The sequence below is a fragment of the Meriones unguiculatus genome (genome assembly GCF_030254825.1).
Source record: "Meriones unguiculatus strain TT.TT164.6M chromosome Y unlocalized genomic scaffold, Bangor_MerUng_6.1 ChrY_unordered_Scaffold_25, whole genome shotgun sequence".
Taxonomy (NCBI): Eukaryota; Metazoa; Chordata; class Mammalia; order Rodentia; family Muridae; genus Meriones; species Meriones unguiculatus.
This window is the reverse complement of record NW_026843710.1, coordinates 6,458,690-6,483,337: the sequence shown is the minus strand read 5'-3', so window position 1 is coordinate 6,483,337 and position 24,648 is coordinate 6,458,690.

Sequence of the window (24,648 nt, the reverse complement as noted above, 5' to 3'; positions counted from 1 at the left end):
GAGGAAACAAATAAGATATGTAAAGACATACTGGAAGATAAACTCAAACAGAATATTGCCATCCGTAAAGAAATAGAGGAAGCTGCAGCCAAACAGTTTATGGCCTTTAGAAAGGAAATGCTTAAAGCACTGAATGAAATGATAGAAACAGAGTTGAAGGAACTAAATGAATAACAGGAAAGTACAATCAGACAGGTGAAGGAAGTAAACAAAACAACTCAAGACCTAAAGATAGAATTGAAAAAATTAAAGAAAACACAAATGGAGGAAAGAATGGAGAGGAAGAATTTAGGGAAGAAAACAGGAACTACAGAGGTAAGCATAACCAACAGACTACAAGTGATTGAAGGAAGAATCTCAGGTGAAGAACATACAATGGAAGAAATTGATATATCTGTCAAAGAAAATGTTAAATCCGAAAAATTCCTGACACAGACCATCCAAGACAATATGAAAAGACAAAACCTAAGAATAATAGGTATAAAGGAAAAAGAAGACTCCCTTCTCCAAGGCTCAGAAAATATTTTCAACAAAATCATTGAAGAGAATTTCCCCAAGTTAAAGGAGAAGCCAATTAGAATACAAGAGGCCTACAGAACACCCAACAAACTTGACCAGAAAAGAAAATCCTCCTGCCACATAATAATCAAAACAGTAAGTATACAGAACAAAGAAAAAATACTAAAAGAAGCAAGGGAAAAAGGCCAATAAATATATAATGGCAAACCCATTAGAATCACACCTGACTTTTCAACAGAGACTATGAAAGCTAGAAGGGCCTGGACGGATATCATGAAGACCCTAAGAGAACACAGATGTCAGCCCAGGCTACTATACCCTGCAAAGCTATCAGTCCTCATAGACAGAGAAAACAAGATATTCAATGACAAAAACAAATTTCAACAATACCTACACACAAATCCAGCATTACAGAAGACACTGGAAGGGAAACTACAACCCCCGAAAATTAGCTTCTTTCAAGAAAACACAGGAAATAATTAACCTTACTACAGTAAACCAAAATGCAACCAAGCATAAAAGCTGATGACCAGAGCCAACATAAAAATCAAGGGATCCAACAGCCACCAGTCATTAATTTCTCTCAACATCAATGGACTCAACTCCCTAATAAAAAGACACAGATTAACAGAATGGATACATAAACAAAACCCAGCAATCTGTTGCATACAAGAAACACACCTAAGGCACAAAGATAGATATTACCTGAGGGTAAAGGGTTGTAAGATTACTTTCCAAGCAAATGGACCCAAAAAGCAAGCAGAAGTACCCATTCTAATATCTGATAAAATAGACTTTCAACCAAAGTTAATAAACAGAGAGGGGAAGGACACTTCATACTCATCAAAGGAAAATTCCACCAGGAAGACATCACAACATCTATGCCCCAAATACAAGAGCACCCACATTTGTAAAAGAAACATTGATAAAATTTAAACCACATATAGATCCCCACACATTAATAATGAGAGACTTCAACAGCCCACTCTCAACAAAGGACCGGTAAACAAAACAGAAATTAAAAAAAGAATCAATGTCTCTGCCAGAGGTAATGAATCAAATGGACCTAACAGATATTCACAGAACTTTACACCCAAATACAAAAAAAAAAAAAAGAAATTACCTTCTTCTCAGTACCTCATGCAACCTTCTCCAAAATAGAGCATATAGTTGGTCACAAAGCAAGCCTCAATGGATACAAGAAGACTGAAATAATCCCTTGTATCTTGTCTGATCACCATGGAATAAAGCTGGACCTCAACAATAACAGAAATAACAAAAAGGCTACACACACATGGAAACTGAACAACTTGTTACTAAATGACAGCTAGATCAGAGAAGAAATAAAGAAAGAAATTAAAGTCTTTCTAGAACTCAATGAAAATGAAGACACAACATACCCAAACTTGTGGGACACAATGAAAGCAGTGCTAAGAGGAAAGTTCATAGCACTAAGTGCCTTCAAGAAGATATTCGAGACAGCTCATTCAAGCACCTTAATGGCTCACTTAAAAACCCTAGAAAAACAAGAAACAGACACACCAAGAAGGAGTAGACAGCTGGGAATAATCACACTCAGGGCTGAAATCAATCAATTGGAAACAAATAAAACAATTCAAAGAATCAATGAAACCAAGAGCTGGTTCTTTGAGAAAATCAACAAGATGGAAAAACCCTTAGCCAAGCTAACTAACAGGCAGAGAGACACTACCCAAATCAACAAAATCAAAAATGAAAAGGGGGACATAACTACAGATACTGAGGAAATCCAAACAATCATTAGGACTTACTTCAAAAGTATATATGCCGCAAAATTTGAAAATCTAAATGAAACAGACAATTTTCTGGATCAATTTGACTTAACAAAGCTGAATCAGGACCAGGTAAATCAACTAAATAGTCCTATATCCCCCAAAGAAATAGAAGCGGTCATCAAAAGTCTCCCATCCAAAAAAAATCCAGGAGCAGATGGCTTCAGTGCAGAATTTTACCAGACCTTCAAAGAAGAGCTAACACCAATTCTCTTCAAACTATTCCACAAAATAGAAACAGAAGGAACATTACCAAACTCATTCTATGAAGCCACAGTCACCTTGGTACCTAAAACTCACAAAGACTCAACAAAGAAAGAGAATTTCAGGCCAATCTCCCTTATGAACATTGATGCAAAAATACTCAACAAAATACTCGCAAACTGAATACAAGAATACATCAAAGATATCATCCACCATGACCAAGTAGGCTTCATCCCAGTTATGCAGGGGTGGTTAAATATATGGAAATCCATCCATGTAATCCACCATATTAACAAACTGAAAAAAAAAAAACATGATAATCTTCCTAGATGCTGAAAAACATTTGTCAAAATCCAACCTTCTTTCATGTTTAAAGTATTGGAGAGATCAGGGATACAAGCACATGTCTAAACATAGTAAAGGTGACATACAGCAAGCCTATAGCCAACATCAAAGTACATGGAGAGAAACTTAAAGAAATTACACTAAAATCAGATACAAGACAAAGCTGTCCACTCTCTCCATACCTCTTCAACATAGTGCTGGAAGTCCTTGCTAGAGCAATAAGACAGTTGAAGGAGATCAAGGGGATACAGATTGGAAAAAAAAGAAGTCAAATTATCACTATTTGCAGATGATATGATAGTATACATGAGTGACCCCAAAAACTCTACCAGGGAACTCTTCCAGCTGATAAACACCTCCAGCAAAGTGGGCAGATACAAAATTAACTCAAAAAAATCAGTAGCCCTCCTGTATACAAAAGACAAAAGGGCTGAGAAAGAAATTAAGGAAACAACACCCTTCACAATAGCCACAAATGACATAAGGTACCTCGGAGTAACCCTAACCAAGGAAGTCAAAGACTTGTATGAAAAAAATGTCAAGTCTCTGAAGAAAGAATTAAAAGAAGATATGAGAAGATGGAAAGATCTCCCATGCTCATGGCTTGGCAGGATTAACATCGTAAAAATGGCCATTTTACCAAAAGCAATCTACAGATTCAATGCAATGCCCATCAAATTGCCAACACAGTTATTTACAGACCTGGAAAGAAAAAATCTCAACTTCATATGGAATAACAAGAAACCCAGAATTGCTAAAATAATCCTCTACAAAAAAGATCTTCTGGAGGTATCTCCATCCCTGATCTCAAGCTATACTATAGAACACCAGTTATAAAACTGCATGGTACTGGCATAGACGCAGAATGGTGGATCAATGGAAATGAACAGAAGACCCAGAAATAAAAACACACACTTATGGACACCTGATTTTTCACAAAGATGCCAAAACCATACAATGGAAAAAAGGTAGCATCTTCAACAAATGGTCTAACTGGATGTCTACATGTAGAAAAATGAAAATAGATCCATACTTATCACCCTGCACAAAACTGAAGTTCAAGTGGATCAAAGACCTCAACATAAAACCAGAGACATTAAATTGGCTAGAAAAAAAAGTGGGGAATACCCTAGAACTCATTGGTACAGGAGAGAACTTTCTGAACAGAACACCAACAGCACAGGCTCTGAGAGAAACAATCAATAAATAGGACCTCCTGAACCTGAAAAGCTTCTGTAAAGCAAAGGATACTGTCATAAAAATAAAACGACTGCGTACAGATTAGGAAAGAATCTTCACTAACCCTTTATCTGACAGAGGACTCATATCTATTATATATAAAGAACTAAAGAAGCTGAAAAGCAGCAAACCAAGCAATCCACTTAAAAAATGGGGAACAGAGCTAAACAGAGAATTCTCTGTAGAGGAATACCGAATGGCAGAGAAGCACTTAAAGAAATGCTCAACCTCACTAGCCATTAGGGAAATGCAAATCAAAACAACCCTGAGATTTCACCTTACACCCATGAGAATGGCCAAGATCAAAAACTCAAGTGACAACACATGCTGGAGAGGTTGTGGAGAAAGGGGAACCCTTCTCCACTGCTGGTGGGAATGTAAACTTGTACAACCACTCTGGAAATCAATCTGGCGCTTTCTCAGACAACTAGGAATAGCGCTTCCTCAAGATCCAGCCATACCACTACTGGGCATATATTCAAAAGAGGCTCAAGTACACAAAAAGGACATTTGCTCAACCATGTTTGCAGCAGCTTTATTTGTAATAGCCAGAATCTGGAAACAACCCAGATGCCCCTCAACTGAAGAATGGATGCAGAAATTGTGGTAAATCTATTCAATGAAGTGTTACTCAGCAATGAAAAATAAGGAAATCATGAAATTTGCAGGTAAATGGTGGGAACTGGAAAGGATCATCCTGAGTGAGTTGTCCCAGCAGCAAAAAGACACACACAATATATGTTCACTCATGTAAACATACAACATATGATAACCCCACTAAAATCGGTACATCTAAACAAACTAAGCAAAAGAGAGGACCCTAACTAAAATACTCAATCCCCATCCTGAAAAGAAAGAGTATGGACATCAGAAGAAGAAGAAAACAGGAAACAACCTTGGAACCTGCTACAGAGGGCCTCTGAAAGCCAGAAGAAGAAAACAGGAAACTACCTAGGAACCTTCAACAGAGGGCCCCTGCCCTGCAGACCATTAAAGTAGATGCTGAGCCTGATCGCCAACTGGTGGGCAGAGTGAATGGAATTTTATGTAAGAAGTGGGAAACAGCAAGAGCTGGAGAGGACAGGGACTCCACAAGGAAAGCAATAAAACAAGAAAATTTGAACACAGGGAACTTCCCAGAGGCTCATACTTCAACCAAGGACTATTCATGGAGATAACCTAGAACCCCTGCACTGATGTAGCCCATGGCAGTTTAGTGTCCAAGTGGCTTACATAGTGATGGGAAGAGGGACTGCTTCTGACATACACTGATTGGCCTGCTCTTTGATCACCTCCCCATGAGGGAGGAGCAGCCTTACCAGGCCACCGAAGAAGACAATGCAGCCATTCCTGATGTGATCTGATAGACTAAGATCAGAAGGAAGGAGTGGAGGACCTCCCCTATCAGTGGATGTGGGGAGGAGCATGCATGCAGAAAGGGGAGGAAGCGTGGTATTAGGAAGGGAAGAGAAAGGGGCTCATTGGGGAATACAAAATGAATAAAGTGTAATTAATAAAAATAATAATAAATAAAAAATAAAATCTTTTAAAACGAAAAAAAAAAAAAGAAAGCACAAAACTCAGAGATGAAAGATCTTGTGTCCAAACTCGTAGTTTTGGAAAACTATAGTATATGTCTTTCAAGTGGTCATTAAAAACTCATGTTTCTTTGACCTGTAAGTTTCACCTTATCACAGATTCCATTAGTATTTGATAATGCACATGTATGTCCTCAGTCAGTGAATTATTTACTTTAAAATTTCTTCCTGAACAAGGCAATTCTTTGAACAAAAACAATTTAATTGGAACCTTGCTTATATCTTTACAGACACCATCCATGATGTCATGTCAGCAAGCAGTCATCTTGTTGTTGTCCTTCAGCAGAAATAATAGCTTTTCATAATGAACCATAAGCAGCAGGCAGAGGGAGAGAGACAGACACAGAGAAAGAGATAGAAAGATTCAGAAATAGAGAGATCGAAACCAACAGAAAAAAAGATATAAAATGACAGAGACCCAGAGACAGAGACTCCATTCTGTTTGGTCACTTTCATTGCTATATCAACTTCAAAGGACACCATCCCATATTATAACTCTAATGGAATTATATTATCTAACAAAGCCATTATTCCTAACCCTTGCCACAGATTTCTTCACTGGGGAGTCAACATGTAAATAGTTGAGATTCAGAGAAACATTGAAATAGAAATCACCATGAGGCAGAAGATGATGGAGGGACATCTATGCTAAATGAACACAGTAAATCAATAATTTGTCATTCAATACAAAGATTAAAGTCCCAACAACTTCCAAGTTCTAAACAACAGGACTGACAATCTCCTTTGGGGAAAATGTGGAATATTTCCATAAGGAAGTATTATTTTGCTAAGAAAATGACGTCATGATATTTTCAGGCAAATTGATAGAACCAGGAAAAATCATCCTGGGTGAAGTAAATAAATGTAGAAAGAGAAATATGTTATGTATTCACTGTCTAGGAGGTCTCCTAATGGCGCTGGATAAAATTCCAATAGCCTACCTATTGTGACAAAACCAGTCTTAAACTAGGGGGATTGGGTGGCAATGAATTGAGTCGTTGTACCAGGGTATATTATGGAAATTTTCAGGCCACCCAGGCTGTTGTTATTAAAATATGTTGCTCTATGCCCTGAAATGTTAGATCAGTGCCATGGTCTTGTATCCACAGAGATGATTCCTTCTGCATCAAATAAGATTGCATACAGACACCCACAGTCCGATATTATGCAGAAAGAGACATTAAAACACCCAGCAATGAATGGGATTTCCCTATCAAATTCTCCCTCCCCTCAGAGATCTGAGAAGTATGCAGGAGAGGAGGCAGGAAGAGTGTCACACGTAGAGGCAATTGAGGACACAAGGAGAACAATGCCCTGTTAATATGGCTTAAGAGAAAGATGACATAACCAGACATGTTGACACCTGATTAGCTAGCATCAGATACAAGGGAGAGGAGGACTTTACTTCTCAGGGAACTCTAGAAAGGTCCTAGGAGTAGAAAAAGTAGGGTAAGTTGGTTGGAAGGAGAAGAGGAAGGGGGTACAGAAGGAGTACAATGTGAAAAAATTATAATAAATAAATACATAAGAAAAACTTTGGTCAAGGGGATGAAGTATAGAGCTCTTCTGTACTAATGGCTTCTTCTTCAGGGTGGTCCCAGGGTGTGGCAATGATGAACTCAGGTTTCTTTAAGGGACATTGCACTAAGACTCTGATCATATTCCAATGAGTAGATGAAAAACACATACTTTAATTGATCCATTTTAAAGAAAAAAATTTACTGTGACACATGGGAAAGAATATGAACCTGGGAGAAATGGAAAAGTAGTATATATGAATTTCCCATATAATCAAAAAAATAATATGTTGACAACTTTTATAATAATTTTTAATATGGAGAAAAGATTCCTCTCAAGGAGTGCAGAGTTGGCTTTGTAAGGCATGCTTTCCAGGAACTCATTATGTAGCAAAGAATCCTAGCCTTAAACTAGTGTTTACCCAGCTACCTTAGACCCCATGAACTCAGCTGGCACCTCTCAACAAGCAATCATGGCACTAACACTATGTTTAGAAGGTTTACTGGAGGAAACACAGCTGCTCTTCTGTCCTATACATACAACATGGACCCATTTTTCTGTCCTGAAGACCCAGTTTTAACTTCAAACTCCTGGGTCAAGAGGGTTGCTTACTGACTACAGAGTAGGACAGAGCTGCAAATCCAACTAATTTAGGCGAGTCAATTTTGCTCATAGAGGGTTGGCAACAATAGTGTGGAACATCACAAGCTGTCAAAGAGTTTATTGCCCCTTAGTCTTACTTTTGTGTACACCGATATTTTTTTTTTAGCTAACAATTCCCAGGAATTTTCTGGTTTGCTTCTCTTTTCCTGCTCTTAAAGACTTAATACCTCAGGAAACCCTAGACACTGCCAGCCTATTATGTCAATAAGAATGTGAAGGTACCTTTAGTAGGAGAGTAACTGCTCAGTTCAAAGTCACAACCAAGGATATTTTGGATTCAAGAACACAGTAGAAACCACCTTGTCATTCAGTACATTTCCCTTAATCCCATATCACTTTAAAGCTTCCCACTTAGGAAGCTGTCTAATTAAATAAACATTAAAGTTTCATTTCTTACCTGACATTGTCACAGAGGTAAACAGGAGTAAAGGTGTGGGATTTCGATAAAGGGATGAGATAATTGCTTGTTGGGTTTCACAAGAAAATGTCACATATCACTAGGCATAGGATCAGAGATATTGGACACTGAGGAAAGTTTGTTTACTCATCTACATGGAAATCTCAAGATTCTCTCAGGAACAGATTGGCTGAGAGGGAGAATGTTGTCAAAAAATAGGTGAAAGCCTGTTAGAGTTTCAGGAGCCAGTTATTAATGAGGCCAAGTCAACAGTGTGTTTATTAGAAAGGATGAGCAGTCATACATGGCTCAATCTGGGAAGCTGAAAGCTTAGGTCAGAGAGATGATTGTTCCTGTGTCTAGGACTCTTAGTTCAGGAAAAGTGTGACAGATTTCTTTAAAGTGGTCATTAATAAAGTTACTTGTCTTTGACATGTTAGTTTCAAATTATTACAGATAATATTATTATTTGTTAAATGCACAGATATGTCCTCAGTAAGTGAATTCCTTACTGGAAAAGTACTCCCTGATCAAGTCAACATTTTGATAAAAAATCATTTAATTGGAACCTTGCATATATGGTTAAAAAGACCATCAACAATGTCACGTCAATAAGCAGTCATCTTGTTGTTGTCCTTCTGCATAACTGAGAGCTTTTCATATTGAACCACAAGCTGCAGGCAGAGAAAGGGAGACAGAGAAAGAGCTAGAGAGAAAAACTTAGAAATAGAGAGACAGAGATCGACAGAAACCAAGATATAAAGTGGCAGAGACTGAGAGATCTCTATCTCTCCATTCTTTGTGCTCACTTTCATTGGCATATCAAACTCACAGCAAACCCTTATATAATAAAATTACAATAGGAATTACATTATCAAACAAGGCCATAAGTCCTAACCTTTCCCAGAATTTTCTTTACTGGAGAATCCACCTATAAATAGCTGAGCTTAAAAGTGCCATTGCAATTAAAATAACCAGGAATAGAAGAAGATGGAGGGACTTTTAGGTTAAAAGAACATAGTTGTATTGATAGTTTCTCATTCAATACTAGGGATAAAGTCCCAGCAACTTCCAAGGACAAAAGAACTGGACTGACAATCTCTTTTGGGGAAAATGTGAAATATCTCCATTAAGGAGCTTTAAATTATTAATTTAAATATTAAATTAAATTATTGATTTCTTTCAGGTAAGAAAATGACATCATGATATTTTCAGGCAAATTGATGGAACCAGGCACAATCAACCTGGGTAACTAAAATGCAGAAAGACAAACATGGTATGTAGTCACTAATTAGGAGGTCTCCTAATAGTAGGGGATAAGGTTCCAATAGGCCATCTATTGTGACCAAACCAGTCTTCCACTAGGGGGATTGGGTGGCAGCTAATTGATTTGTTGGGCCAGGGCATCCTACCGGGCTGTTGTTATTAATATATGTTGCTCTCTGCCATCAACTGATAGATCAGTGTGATATTCTTGTTTACATAGAGATGCTTTCTTCTGCATTAAATGTGATTGCATACAGAAACCCATGAAGATTGTCAGAAATAGAGGGAATTGAGGACACAAGGAGAACAATGCCCTGAGAATCAGACTGCCGAGTAAGACAATGGAGCAAGCTTTGATGAAACCTGATAAGCTAGGGTCAGCTAGAAGAGGGAGAAGAACCTCGGCTATCAGGGAACTGGAGAAAAGGCATAGCTATAGGAAAGGGAGCCTGGGAGGAGATGAGGGAGGGGGCAGCAGAGGAGATACAAAGTGAACAAATCGCAATAAATTAATTTTACATAATAAAAACTGTGATCAAGGTGATGAAGTATAGAGCTCTTCAGGATTGATGGCTTCTTTTTTGGGGATGGTAAAAGGGTGCAGCAAGGATGAACTCAGTTTTCTTTAAGGGACTTGGCACTGAGACTCTGATCATGTTCCAGTGAGTAGATGAACAATACTTACTTGAAGTGAAGTAATTTAAAGAAAAAAAAAACTTTTTAGTATGACACATGGGAAGGATTTTGGACCTGGAAGCAATGGAAAAGAATGGTAATGTATATTATGTGAAATTATCACATAATCCATAAAAATAGTATATTGACAACTTTTACAATGACTTTTAACATGGAGAAAACATTCCCATTAAGGAGGGCAGAGTTTGACTTGTAAGGCATGCTTTCCAGGAATTCATTATGTAGGAGAGTACCCAATCCATGAACTAGTGTTAACCCAGTGGCCTCAGACTTCATGAGCTCAGGTGGCACCTCTAAATTATCAGTCCTTGCACTAACACTACATGCAGAGGGTTTATCTGGAGAACCACAGCAGGAAATACAGCTACTCTTGTGTCCTAGGCATACAACACAACATGACATGTTTCACTGTCCTGAGGACTCAGTTTTAACTTTAAAACCCAGGACCAGGAGGATTACTCACTGACCACTGTGTACAACACACCTGACAATCCAGTCAAGTCAGCCAAGGCAACCCTGCTCATAGAGGGTTGCCAACACTAGTGTGGAATAACATCATCTGTCAAAGAGGCTATTGCCCCTCAGTTCTCCTTTTATGTACATTGATCTTTCTCTCTTTCAGCCAATCCAGTGCCAGGAATTGTCTGGTTTCCTTCTCTTTTCCATGCTCTTAAAGACTCAATACCCCAGGGAACCCTGAACCCTGAGGTCCTATTATACCAATAAAAATGTGATGTTCCATTTAGTGATTTCCTAAGTAACTGCTCAGTTCAAAGTCACAACCTAGGAAATTTCAGATCCAAGATCACACTAGGATTCCACCTTATCATTTGGTACATTCCCCTTAATCCAACATCACTTTGAAGCTTCCCCATTTAGGAAGCTATCCAATTCAATAAACATTAAAGTTTCATTTCCTACCTGTCATTGTCACAGAGATACACAAGAGTAAATGTGTGGGATCTCAGTAAAGAAATGAGATAAAGGCTTATTTGGGTTCCACAAGAAAGAGTCACATGTGTACAGGTCCAGAGATACTGGAAAATGAGGAAAGTTTGTTTATTCAAGTCCATGGAATCCTCAAGATTGTCTCAGGTGCTCATTGGCTGAGAGGGAGAATGATGTCATGCAACAGGTGAAAGCCAGTAAGAGTTTTAAGAGCCAGACTTTAAGTGGGCCAAGTAAAGAATGTGCTTGACAAAAAGGCTGAGCAACCCTACATAACTCAGTCTGGCTAGATGAAAGCAGACAACCTATAAATGACTGTTCCTTTGTTGAAGACTTAGTTAAGGAAAAGTGTCCCATATTTTTTAAAGTGGTCATTAAAAAAGCCATATGGCGTGACTTGTGGGTTTCACATTATCACAGATTCCATTATTATTTGTTAAATTCAAAGATATGTCCTCAGTCAGTGAATTACTTATAGGGAAAACCATCCCTGACCAAGGCAAATTTTTGAAGAAAAAGCATTTAATTGGCACCTTACTTATATGTTTACAGAGGCCATCTAGGATGTCAAGTCAGCAAGCATTCATTTTGTAGTAGTCCTTCAGCAGAACTGAAAGCTTTTCATACTGAAACTAAAAGTGGCAGGCAAAAACAGGGAGACAGAAACAAAGAGAGAAAGAGATAGAGAGACAGATTCAGAAATAGACCAAGACCAACAGAATCAAAGATATAAAGTGAAAGAGACCAAGAGACTATTAGGTCTGATCAGTTTTATTGTCATATCAAAGCACACCTACTATATAATATAACTCCAAAAGGAATTATATTATCTAACAAGGACATAACAAGACATTTCTTCTCTGGGGACTCCACTCTTAAATAGATGAGCTTCAAGTTTACATTGTATTTCAAATCACCAGGAAGTGGAAGAAAATGGAGGTACTTCTAGAGTAAAAGAACATAGTTATCCTGAATATTTGTCATTCAATACAATAATTAAAGTCCCAGCAACTTCCAAGGACAAAAGAACAGAACTGACAATCTACTTTGGGGAAAATTTGGATTAATCCATAATGGAGTATTATTCTGTGAAAAAAATGACATCATGGTATTTTCAGGCAAATTGATAACCAGGAGAAATCATCCTAGGTAAAATAACTAAAATGCAGAAAGACAAATATCATATATATTCACTTATTAGCATGTATTCTAATCGTGGGGGATAAAATTCAAATAGGTCATCTATTGTGATCAAAACAGTCTTCCACTAGGGGGATTGGTTGGCAGTTAATTGAGATGTTGGGCCAGGGCATCCTTTGGAAAATTTCAAGTCACAGATGCTGTGGTTATTAAAATACGTGAAATTCTGTACTGAAACCATTTGGCCCTGGCCTTTTTTTGGATGGGAGACTTTTGATGACCACTTCTGTTTCCTTAGGGGATATAGGACTCTTTAATTGATTTACCTGGTATTGATTCAGCTTTGGTAAGTGGAATTGAACAAGAAAAATGACCTTTTCTTTTAGATTTTCAAATTTTGTGGCATATAGACTTTTGAAGTAAGTCCTAATGATTGTTTGGATTTCCTCAGTGTCTGTAGTTATGTCCCCTTTTCATTGCTGATTTTGTTGATTTTGATGGTATCTCTCTGCCTTTTATTTAGTTTGGCAAAGGATTTGTCTACCTTGTTAATTTTCTCAAAGAACCAGGTCTTGGTTTCATTGACTCTTTGAATTGTTTTATTTGTTTATACTTTATTGATTTCAGTCCTGAGTTTGATTATTTCCAGCCATCTACTCCTCTTTGGTATGTCTGCTTCTTTTTTTTTTCCTAACGCTTTTAAATGAGCCATTAATTTGCTTGCATGAGATGTTTTGAATTACTCCTTGAAGGCACTTTAGTGCTATGAACTTTCCTCTTAGGAATGCTTTCATTGTATCCCATATGATTTCACAATGTTATTATGATATCACAATGATATTATGACATCACAATGATATTATAAAATAATTGTGGTATGACATCACAAAACTATTATGACATTATGTTATTATGACCTCACAAGGCTACTATGACCTCAAAATGAATTATGATCTCAACATGGTATTATGACACCCCAAAGGTATTATGACATCACAATTCTATTATGATATCACAAAGCTATCATAACATCACAATGGGATGACATCGAAATGATATTATGAAAACACAATCATATGACATCACAGTGGTGTATAATTTCACAATGGTATGATGACATTCTGATGGTTTTGGGACTTCACAATACAATCATGACCTCAAAATGGTATTATGACATCACAATGCTGTTATCACATCATAAAGACACCATGACATCAATATTCATCATGACATTCCAATGCTATTCTGAAATAACAATGCTAATGTGACATCAGAATGCTTATAATGACAACACAAAAGTATGTCATCACAATCTTGTTAAGATGTCACAATGCTATGATTACATCAAAATGGTGTCATGACATACCAATGGTATTATTACAAAGCAATGTTATTATAACATCACAATTCTATTATGACTTCACAATAGGGTAAGTTCACAATGGTATTATGACATCATAATGCTATTATGATATTATAATGTTATTACCACATGATTGTGTTAGGACAACACAATGGAACTTTGATACCACAATGTTATTGTGACATCACAATGCTCTATGAATGCAAAATGGTAATAAGGCATCACAATACTATTATGATGTCACAATTGTGTTATGACTTCACAATTCTATTATGAAATTACAAAACTATTATGATATGGCAATGGTATGACATCTCAATTCTGTAATGATATCACAATGGTAATATGACATCAGAATTCTATTACGATTTCACAATGCTACTATCATATCTCAATCTATTATGACATCACAATGATATGATGTCACAATTGTATATGACATAATTGTGTTATGATATCACAATGGAATTATGACATTACAGTGCTATTATGACTTCACAGCTGTATGAATTTACAATATTAGAACATCTCATTTCTATGATTATATCACAATGCTATTATGACCTCAATAATTATGACATCATAATGCTATAACATATATATCCTAATTTTATAATGATATCACAATGCTATTTTGACCTCAATAATAAATTATGACATCACAAATCTATGATATCTATATGCTATTTGACATCACAATGATATATTAATCACAATAGTGTTGATATCACAATGTTATTATGACTTCACTATGCTATTATGATATCTCAATGGTATAACAAATTCACAATTATATGATATCACAATGCCATTATGACATCACAATGCTATGACAACATTTTTTGATATGATATTACGACTTCTCAAAGGTTTTAGACTTTACAATGGTTTTAGAACATGTCAATGCTATGAAGATATCGCAATGCTATTATGACAACAGTGTTATGACTTCATCATACTATTATGACATTACAATACTACTATTACATCACTATGGTATTATGACTTTACAATGGTATTTTGACATCACCATGCTACATCACAACGGTATTACAACATGAATGTGGTATGTCATCAGAATGGATACTTGATATGAAAATGCTATGATGAAATCCCAAAGCTATTACCTCACAATGCTCTGATGACATCCCAATGCTACTATGAAATCACAATGACATCATGCCATCACATGGCATCATATCAAAATTATTCATGACTTCCCAATGCTATTATGACATCACATTACTACTATGACATGATTATGGTCTGACATCCCAATGTAATTTTGAAATACAATGATATTATGACATCGGAAAGCTATTATGACACTGCAATATTATTATAACATCACAATGCTATTATGACTTCATAACAGTATGAATTCACAATGGTATTAGGACATCACAATGATATGATATCACAAGGCTCCCAAAGGCCGCAAAGGCAGACACAGGCAGTTTCTGCGCACCAGACAGCTGGCAGAGACTGAGCTGCCATCACACAGCTGTGCTCCAGACACAGGCAGCTTCTGCGGGCAGCCAGCAGGCAGACACTGAGCAGTGTGCACAAGGGCAAAAAAAGACACTAGGAGTCCATGTCTCCAGAGAATCCACGGGGAAGGAAGGAAACTGTACTGATCTAAATCACCCAATCCTTCCCTAGAAAAACTCTAGCAGTCTAGTGGGGCCGAGGCGCCAGCACTCAGCTGTGCTCCAGACACAGGCACAAACAGTTGAGGCGTGCCTGATGTCGAACTGGGTCACAGCAGCTGATCATTAAATTTACAGCAAGAAACCCAGAAACGGCAGCTGCCCTCAGGACTTCACTGGGTGAGAGGAGAACCCTCTCGACTAACAAAGACCACAGTTACCACTCAGGTCTCTATCCATGAGGTGAGCAGCAGCAACTCCTGAAAAAACACCAGCCATCCACGGACTATACCCAAAAAGCTGAGAAGACATCCTTCAGAAAAAACCAGCTTTCTGCAAAGGGGATTCTCTCCACCACAGGATCCCCAGGAACAACCAGAAAATAACCCCAAACACCTAAGATAACACAATGGGTAGAGGCCAGTGTAAAAGCTCAAGCAACAAAAGACAGAGCAATATGGCATCTCTAGAACCCAGTTACCCAGGGGCAAGTAGCCCTGGATACCCCACCAAAACTGAAATCCAAGAAGAGGACCTAACAACTATGCTCATGAAGATGATAACAGAGGAAACAAATAAGATTCGTAAGACATAGAGGAAGATAAACTCAAACAGAATATTGCCATCTGTAAAGAAATAGAGGAAGCTGCAGTCAAACAGTTTATGGCCTTTAGAAAGGAAATGCTTAAAACACTGAATGAAATGATAGAAACAGAGTTGAAGGAACTAAAAGAAAAACAGGAAAGTACAATCAGACAGGAAGGAAGTAAACAAAACAACTCAAGACCTGAAGATAGAATTGGAAAAATTAAAGAAAACACAAATGGAAGAAATAATGGAAAGGAAGAATCTAGGGACGAAAACAGGAACTACAGAGGTAAGCATAACCAACAGACTACAAGAGATGGAAGAAAGAATCTCAGGTGTAGAAGATACAATGGAAGAAATAGATGTATATGTCAAAGAAAATGTAAAATCCGAAAAATTCCTGACACAGACTATCCAAGAAATGCAAGACAATATGAAAAGAAAAAAACCTAAGAATAATAGGTAGAGAGGAAAAGAAGACTCCCTTCTCCAAGGCCCAGAAAATATTTTCAACAAAATCATTGAAGAAAATTTCCCCAAGCTAAAGGAGAGGCCAATTAGAATACATGAGGCCTACAGAACACCCAACAAATTTGACCAGAAAAGAAACTCCTCCCGCCACATAATATTCAAAACAGTAAGTATACAGAACAAAGAAAAAATACTAAAAGGTGCAAGGGAAAAAGGCCAAGTAACATATAATGGCAAACCCATTAGAATCACACCTGACTTTTCAACAGAGACTATGAAAGCCAGAAGGGCCTGGACGGATATCATGCAGACCCTAAGAGAACACAGATGTCAGCCCAGGCTACTATACCCCGCAAAACTCTCAGTCCTCATAGATGGAGAAAACAAGATATTCAATGACAAAAACAAATTTCAACAATACCTACAAACAAATCCAGCATTACGGAAGACACTGGAAGGGAAAATACAACCCAAGAAAGCTAGCTACATTCAAGAAAACACAGGAAATAAATAACCTCACTTCAGTAAAACAAAAAGCAATCAAGCACACAACTTGATGACCACAGCCAACATCAAAATCAAGAGATCTAACAGCCATTGGTCATTAATCTCTCTCAACATCAATGGACTCAACTCTCCAATAAAAAGACACAGATTAACAGAATGGATACGTAAACAAAATCCAGCAATCTGTTGCATACAAGAAACACACCTAAGACACAAAGATAGACATTACCTGAGGGTAAAGGGTAGGAAGACGACTTTCCAAGCAAATGGACCCAAGAAGCAAGCAGGAGTAGCCATTCTAATATCTGACAAAATAGACTTTCAACCAAAATTAATCAAAAGAGATGGGAAAGGACACTTCATATTCATCAAGGGAAAATTCCACCAGGAAGATGTTCACAATCCTGAACATCTATGCCCCAAATACAAGTGCACCCACATTTGTGAAAGAAACATTGATAAAATTTAAAGCACGTATAGATGCCCACACATTAATAGTGGGAGACTTCACCACCCCACTCTCAACAAAGGACAGGTCAACAAAACAGAAATTAAACAAAGAAACAATGTCTCTGACAGAGGTCATGATTCAAATGGACCTAACAGAAATTTACAGAACTTTACACCCAAACACAAAAGAATTTACCTTCTTCTCAGCACCTCATGGAACCTTCTCCAAAATAGACCATATAGTGGGTCACAAAGCAAGCCTCAACAGATACAAGAAGATTGAAATAATCCCATGTGTCTTGTCTGATCACCATGGAATAAAGCTGGACCTCAACAATAACAGAAATAACAAAAAGCCTACACACACATGGAAACTGAACAACTTGTTACTAAATGACAGCTGGGTCAGGGAAGAAATAAAGAAAGAAATTAAAGTCTTTCTAGAAATCAATGAAAATGAAGACACAACATACCCGAATTTGTGGGACACAATGAAAGCAGTGCTAAGAGGAAAGTTCAAAGCACTAAGTGCCTTCAAGAAGAAATTCGAGACAGCTCATTCAAGCACCCTAATGGCTCACTTAAAAACCCTAGAAAAAGAAGAAGCAGACACACCAAGAAGGAGTAGACGGCTGGAAATAATCAAACTCAGGGTTGAAATCAATCAATTGGAAACAAATAAAACAATTCAAAGAATCAGGGAAATGAAGAGCTGTTTCTTTGAGAAAGTCAACAAGATCAACAAACCCTTAGCCAAGCTAACTAAAAGGCAGAGAGACACTACCCAAATCAACAAAATCAGAAATGAAAAGGGGATATAACTACAGACACTGTGGAAATCCAAACAATCATTAGGACTTACTTCAAAAGTCTATATGCCACAAAATTTGAAAATTTAAATGAAATGGACAATTTTCTTGGTAGATTTGACTTACCAAAGCTGAACCAAGACCAGGAAAATCAACTAAATAGTCCTATATCCTCCAAAGAAATAGAAGCGGTCATCAAAAGTCTCCCATCCAAAAACAGCCCAGGACCAGATGGCTTCAGCGCAGAATTCTACCAGACCTTCAAAGAAGAGCTAACACCAATTCTCTTCAAACTATTCCACAAAATATAAACAGAAGGAATATAACCAAATTCATTCTAGGAAGCCACAGTCACCTTGGTACCTAAACCTCACAAAGACTCAACAAAGAAAGAGAATTTCCGGCCAATCTCCCTTATAAACAATGATGCAAAAATACTTAATAAAATACTTGCAAACCGAATCCAAGAAGACATCAAAGATATTATCCACTATGACCAAGTAGGCCTCATCCCAGGTATGCAGGGGTGGTTCAATATACGGAAATCCTCCAATGTGATCAACCATATTAACAAACTGAAAGAAAAAAACCACATGATAATCTCCCTAGATGCTGAAAAGGCCTTTGACAAAATCCAACATCCATTCATGTTCAAAGTATTGGAGAGATCAGGGATACAAGGCACATATCTAAACGTAGTAAAGGTGATCTACAGCAAGCCTATAGCCAACATCAAACTGAACGGAGAGAAACTTAAAGCAATCCCACTGAAATCAGGGACAAGACAAGGCTGCCCACTCTCACCATATCTCTTCAACATAGTGCTGGAAGTCCTTGCTAGAGCAATAAGACAGTTGAAGGAGATCAAGGGGATACAAATTGGAAAGGAAGAAGTCAAATTATCACTATTTACAGATGATATGATAGTATGCGTGAGTGACCCCAAAAACTCTACCACTTTCAGCAAAGTGGCCAGATACAAAATTAACTCAAAAAAATCAGTAGCCCTCCTGTATACAAAAGACAAAAGAGCTGAGAAAGAAATTAGGGAAACAACACCCTTCACAATAGCCACAAATGACATAAGGTACCTCAGAGTAACCATAACCAAGGAAGTCAAAGACTTGTATGAAAAAAATTTCAAATCTCTGAAGAAAGAATTAGAAGAAGATATGAGAAGATGGAATGATCTCCCATGCTCCTGGCTTGGCAAGAATAACATAGTAAAAATGGCCATCTTACCAAAAGCAATCTACCGATTCAATGTAATGCCCATCAAATTACCAACACAATTCTTTACAGACCTGGAAAGAAAAATTCTCAACTTCATATGGAATAACAAGAAACCCAGAATTGCTAAAACAGTCCTCTATAATAAAAGATCTTCTGGAGGTATCTCCATCCCTGATCTTAAGTTGTACTATAGAGCAACAGTTTTAAAAACTGCATGGTACTGGCATAGAAACAGAATGGTGGATCAATGGAACCGAATAGAGGACCCAGAAATAAACCCACACACTTATGGACACCTGATCTTTGACAAAGACGCCAAAACCATTCAATGGAAAAAAAGATAGTATCTTCAACAAATGGTGCTGGTCTAACTGGATGTCTACATGTAGAAAAATGAAAGTAGATCCATACTTCTCACCCTGTACAAAACTGAAGTCCAAGTGGATCAAAGACCTCAACATAAAACCAGACACATTAAATCGGCTTGAAAAAAAAAGTGGGAAATACCCTAGAACTCACTGGTACAGGGAAAACTTCCTGAACAGAACACCAACAGCACAGGCTCTAAGAGCAACAGTCAATAAATGGGATCTCATGAAACTGAAAAGCTTCTGTAAAGCAAAGGACATCATCATCAAAACAAAGCGACCACCTAGAGATTGGGAAAGAATCTTCACCAACCCTTTATCTGACAGAGGACTCATATCCAGTATATATAAAGAACTAAAGAAGCTGAAAAGCAGCAAACCAAGTAATCCATTTAAAAAATGGGGAACAGAGCTAAACAGAGAATTCTCTGTAGAGGACTACTGAATGGCAGAGAAGCACTTAAAAAAATGCTCAACCTCACTAGCCATTAGGGAAATGCAAATCAAACAACGCTGAGATTTCACCTTACACCCATGAGAATGGCCAAGATCAAAAGCTCAAGTGATAACACATGCTGGAGAGGTTGTGGAGAAAGGGGAACCCTTCTCCACTGCTGGTGGGAATGTAAACTTGTACAACCACTCTGGAAATCAATCTGGCGCTTTCTCAGACAACTAGGAATAGCGCTTCCTCAAGATCCAGCCATACCACTACTGGGCATATATCCAAAAGAGGCTCAAGTACACAAAAAGGACATTTTCTCAACCATGTTTGTAGCAGCTTCATTTGTAATAGCCAGAATCTGGAAACAACCCAGATGCCCCTCAACTGAAGAATGGATGCAGAAATTGTGGTACATCTACACAATGGAATATTACTCAGCAATGAAAAATAAGAAAATCATGAAATTTGCAGGTAAATGGTGGGAGCTGGAAAGGATCATCCTGAGTGAGTTGTCCCAGACCAAAAAGACACACATTGTATATACTCACTCATATAGACATACAACATAGGACAAACCCACTAAAATCTGTGCATCTAAAGAAACTAAGCAAGAGAGAGGACCCTAACTAAAATGTCTAATCCCCATCCGGAAAGGCAAAGAGGATGGACATCAGAAGAAGAAGAAAACAGGAAACAACCTAGGAACCTACCACAGAGAGCCTCTGAAAGCCTCTGCCCTTCAGACTATCAAAGCAGATGCTGAGCCTGATGGGCAACTGTTGGGCAGGTGAACGGAATTTTAGGTAAGAACTGGGAACTAGTAAGAGCTGGAGAGGACAGGGTCTCCACAAGGAGAGCAACAGAACAAGAAAATTTGAACACAGGGAACTTCCCAGAGACTCATACTCCAACCAAGGACTATTCATGGAGATATCCCAGAACCTCTGCACAGAAGTAGCCCAGGGCAGTTCAGAGTCCAATTGGGTTACATAGTAATTTGAAGAGGGACTGCCTCTGACATAATCTGATTGGCCTGCTCTTTGATCACCTCTCTCTGTGGGGGAGCAGCCTTACCAGGCCATAGTAGAGTACAATGCAGCCACTTTTGATGTGAACTGACAGAATAAGATCAGAAAGGAGAGGAGAACCTCCCCTATTAGTGGACTTGGGGAGTGGTATGCAAGCAGAGGGAGGAGGGAGGGTGGGACTGGGAGGGGAGGAGGGAGGGGCTTATGGGGGATGCAGAATGAATAAAGTGTAATTGATGAAAAAAAATAAAATGGTATTATGACAACATAATGGTGTTATGACATCACAATGGTGTTATTAGTTCACAATGTTACGATGACATGTATGACTTCACAATGATATCATCGCTTTACAATAGTATGACTTTACAATGATATTAGGACATCCTAATGCTATGATGACATCACAATGCTCTTATGCTATCACAATGGTGTTACAACTTCACAGTGCTCTTATGACATGACAATGGTAGTATGACTTCATAATGTTAATATTACATCAGAATGATATTATGACATGACAATATTATGACATGATTGTGGTATTACATCACAATGGATTATGTCATAAAAATGCTATTATGACTTCACAACAGTAAGACTTTACAGTCATATAGGAAATCACAATGCTATAAGGACATCACAATGGCATCATGATATCAAAATTCAACAATACATCCCAATGCTCTCAGATCATCACAAAGCTATTACGACATGATTGTGGTATGACATCACAATGCTATGATGATCACAATGTGATTTGGACATCATAATGCTATTATGACATCCAATGGTATGATATCTAAATGCTTTTATGACAAAACAATGATCTGATATCAAAATAGCGTTGTGACATCACAATGGTGTTATGACATTACAATGCTATTATCAAATTTCAATGATATTATGATTTCAAAAATATAAGAAATCACAATGCTATTATGACCTGATAATTCTACTATGACAACAAAATGCTATTATGATATCACAATGGTATCACAACTTGATTGTAGTATAACATCACAATGGAATTATGACATAAAAATGCTAGTATGACTTCACAATGATATTAGGACATCACATTGCTATTATGAAATCACAATGGCATCATGACATCAAATTTCATCATGACATCCTAATGCTTTTATTACAATACAATTCTATTAAGATATGATAGTGGTATAACTTCATAACGGAATTTTGATGTCACAATGGTATGCTATCACAATAGTGTTATGACTCACAATGCTAGTTTGACATTACAATGCTTTAGTGACATCATAATGATATGACATCACAATGCTATCATGACATTACAATCCTATTTTGATGTCATAATGTTATAATATCATCAAAATGCTATAATGATATCACAATGTCATTATGACATCAAAATTTATAATGACATCCCAATGCCATTATGATAGCACAATGCAATTACAACACAATTGTGGTATGATATCACAATAGAATATGATATTATGCTATCACAATACTGTTATGACATCACATTGCTATTATGACATCACAATGGGAATATGACATCACAATGGCATTATGAATTCACAATAGTATAACATCACAAAGTTATTATATCACAATGCTATTATGACACCAAAAATTTAAGGAATATGAGCTAAAGAAAATTGGGAACAGGGCTGGAAATGTGGCTCAGAGGTTAAGAGCAAGCCTACAGCCAACATCAAGCTAAACGGACACAAACTTAAAGCAATACCATTGAAATCAGGGACAAGGCAAGGCTGACCACACTCTCCATATCTTTACAACATAGTTCTGGAAGTTCTTGCTAGAGCAATAAGACAATTGAAGGAGATCAAGGGAATACAAACCAGAAAAAAAAAAAAAAAGAAGTCAAAGTATCACTGCTTGCTGATGAAATGATAGTATACCTGAGTGAAACCAAAAATTCTACCAGGGAACTCCTACAGCTGATAAACACATTCAGCACAGTGGCTGGATAAAAAATTAACTCAAAAAAATCAGTAAGCCTCCTATATACAAAAATAAAATGGCTGAGAATGAAATCAGGGACATACCTCCTAACCCTACACAGACATTTCCTCATGGGGCACTCAACATGTAAATAGATGGGCTTCAAGGGGACATTGCAATTCAAATCACCAGGAAGTAGAAGATGGAGGGACTTCTAGGCTAAAAGTACATTGTTATTCTCAAAGATTTTCATTCAATACAATGATTAGGATGTGTTGTAATTATAGGAGATTAAGTTCCAATAAGGCATCTATTGTGACCAAACCAGTCCTCCACTAGGTGGATTAGATGGCAGCTAATTGAGTTGTTGGGCCAGGGCATCCTATAGGAATTGTCAAACAACCCAGGCTGTGTTTTTCAAAATATGTTGCTCCTTGCCCTCAAATGATAGAACAGTGCCATGTTCACTGCATCCACAGATGCTTCTTTCTACATCAAATGCAATTGCAAACAGATACTCACAGTCTGATATTATGCACAGGCTCTCTGATCACCTCTTCCTCAGGATTGCAGCCTTGCCAGGCCACAGAGGAAGGTGATGAAGCAAGTCCTGTTAAAACTGGTAGGCTAGGGTCAAAAAGAAGTGTAGGTGGACCTCTCTAACAGTGTACAATGGGAGGAGATGAGGGAGTGAACATAGGATTAGGAGGGGATGAGAGAGGGAGCCACAGCTGGAATAAAAAGTGAATAAATTGTAATAAAAATAAAAATTTAATTAATTGTGAAAAAATAAATAAAAATAATATGTTGACAACTTTTACAATGACTTTTTACATGGAGAAAACATCCTGCTAATGAAGGCAGATTTTGCAGGTTATGCTTCCCAGGATCTGATTATATAGCAGAGAATCCTAACTATGAACTAGTGGTTAGCCAGCTACCTCAGATCCCATGAGATCAGATGGCACCTCTGGAAAAGTAGTCCTGGCACTAACATTATGTTTAGAGACTTTGTCTGTAGGACACAGAAAGAAATACAGCTGCTCTTGTGTCCTAGGCATATAAAACAGACCCATTTCTCTGTCCTGAAGTCCCAGATTTAAATGTAAACCCCAGGATCAGGAGGGTTCCTTACTGAGCACTGAGTAGGACACAGCGCCAAGCCAACCAGGTAAGCCAAGGCAAACCTGCTCATAGAGGGTTGGCAAAACTAGTGTGGAAAAGCACCAGCTGTGAAATTATATCTTGCCTGTCAGTTCTCCTTTCACATACATTGATCATTCTCTGTTTCAGCCAAACAATTAGCAGGAATTGTATTGTTTCCTTCTCATTTTCATTCTCTTAAAGACTCAATGTGCCAGGCAACACTATTCATTGCCAGCCTATTATATCAATATGAATGTGAAGGTACATTTAGTGAGTACATGAGTAACTGCTCAG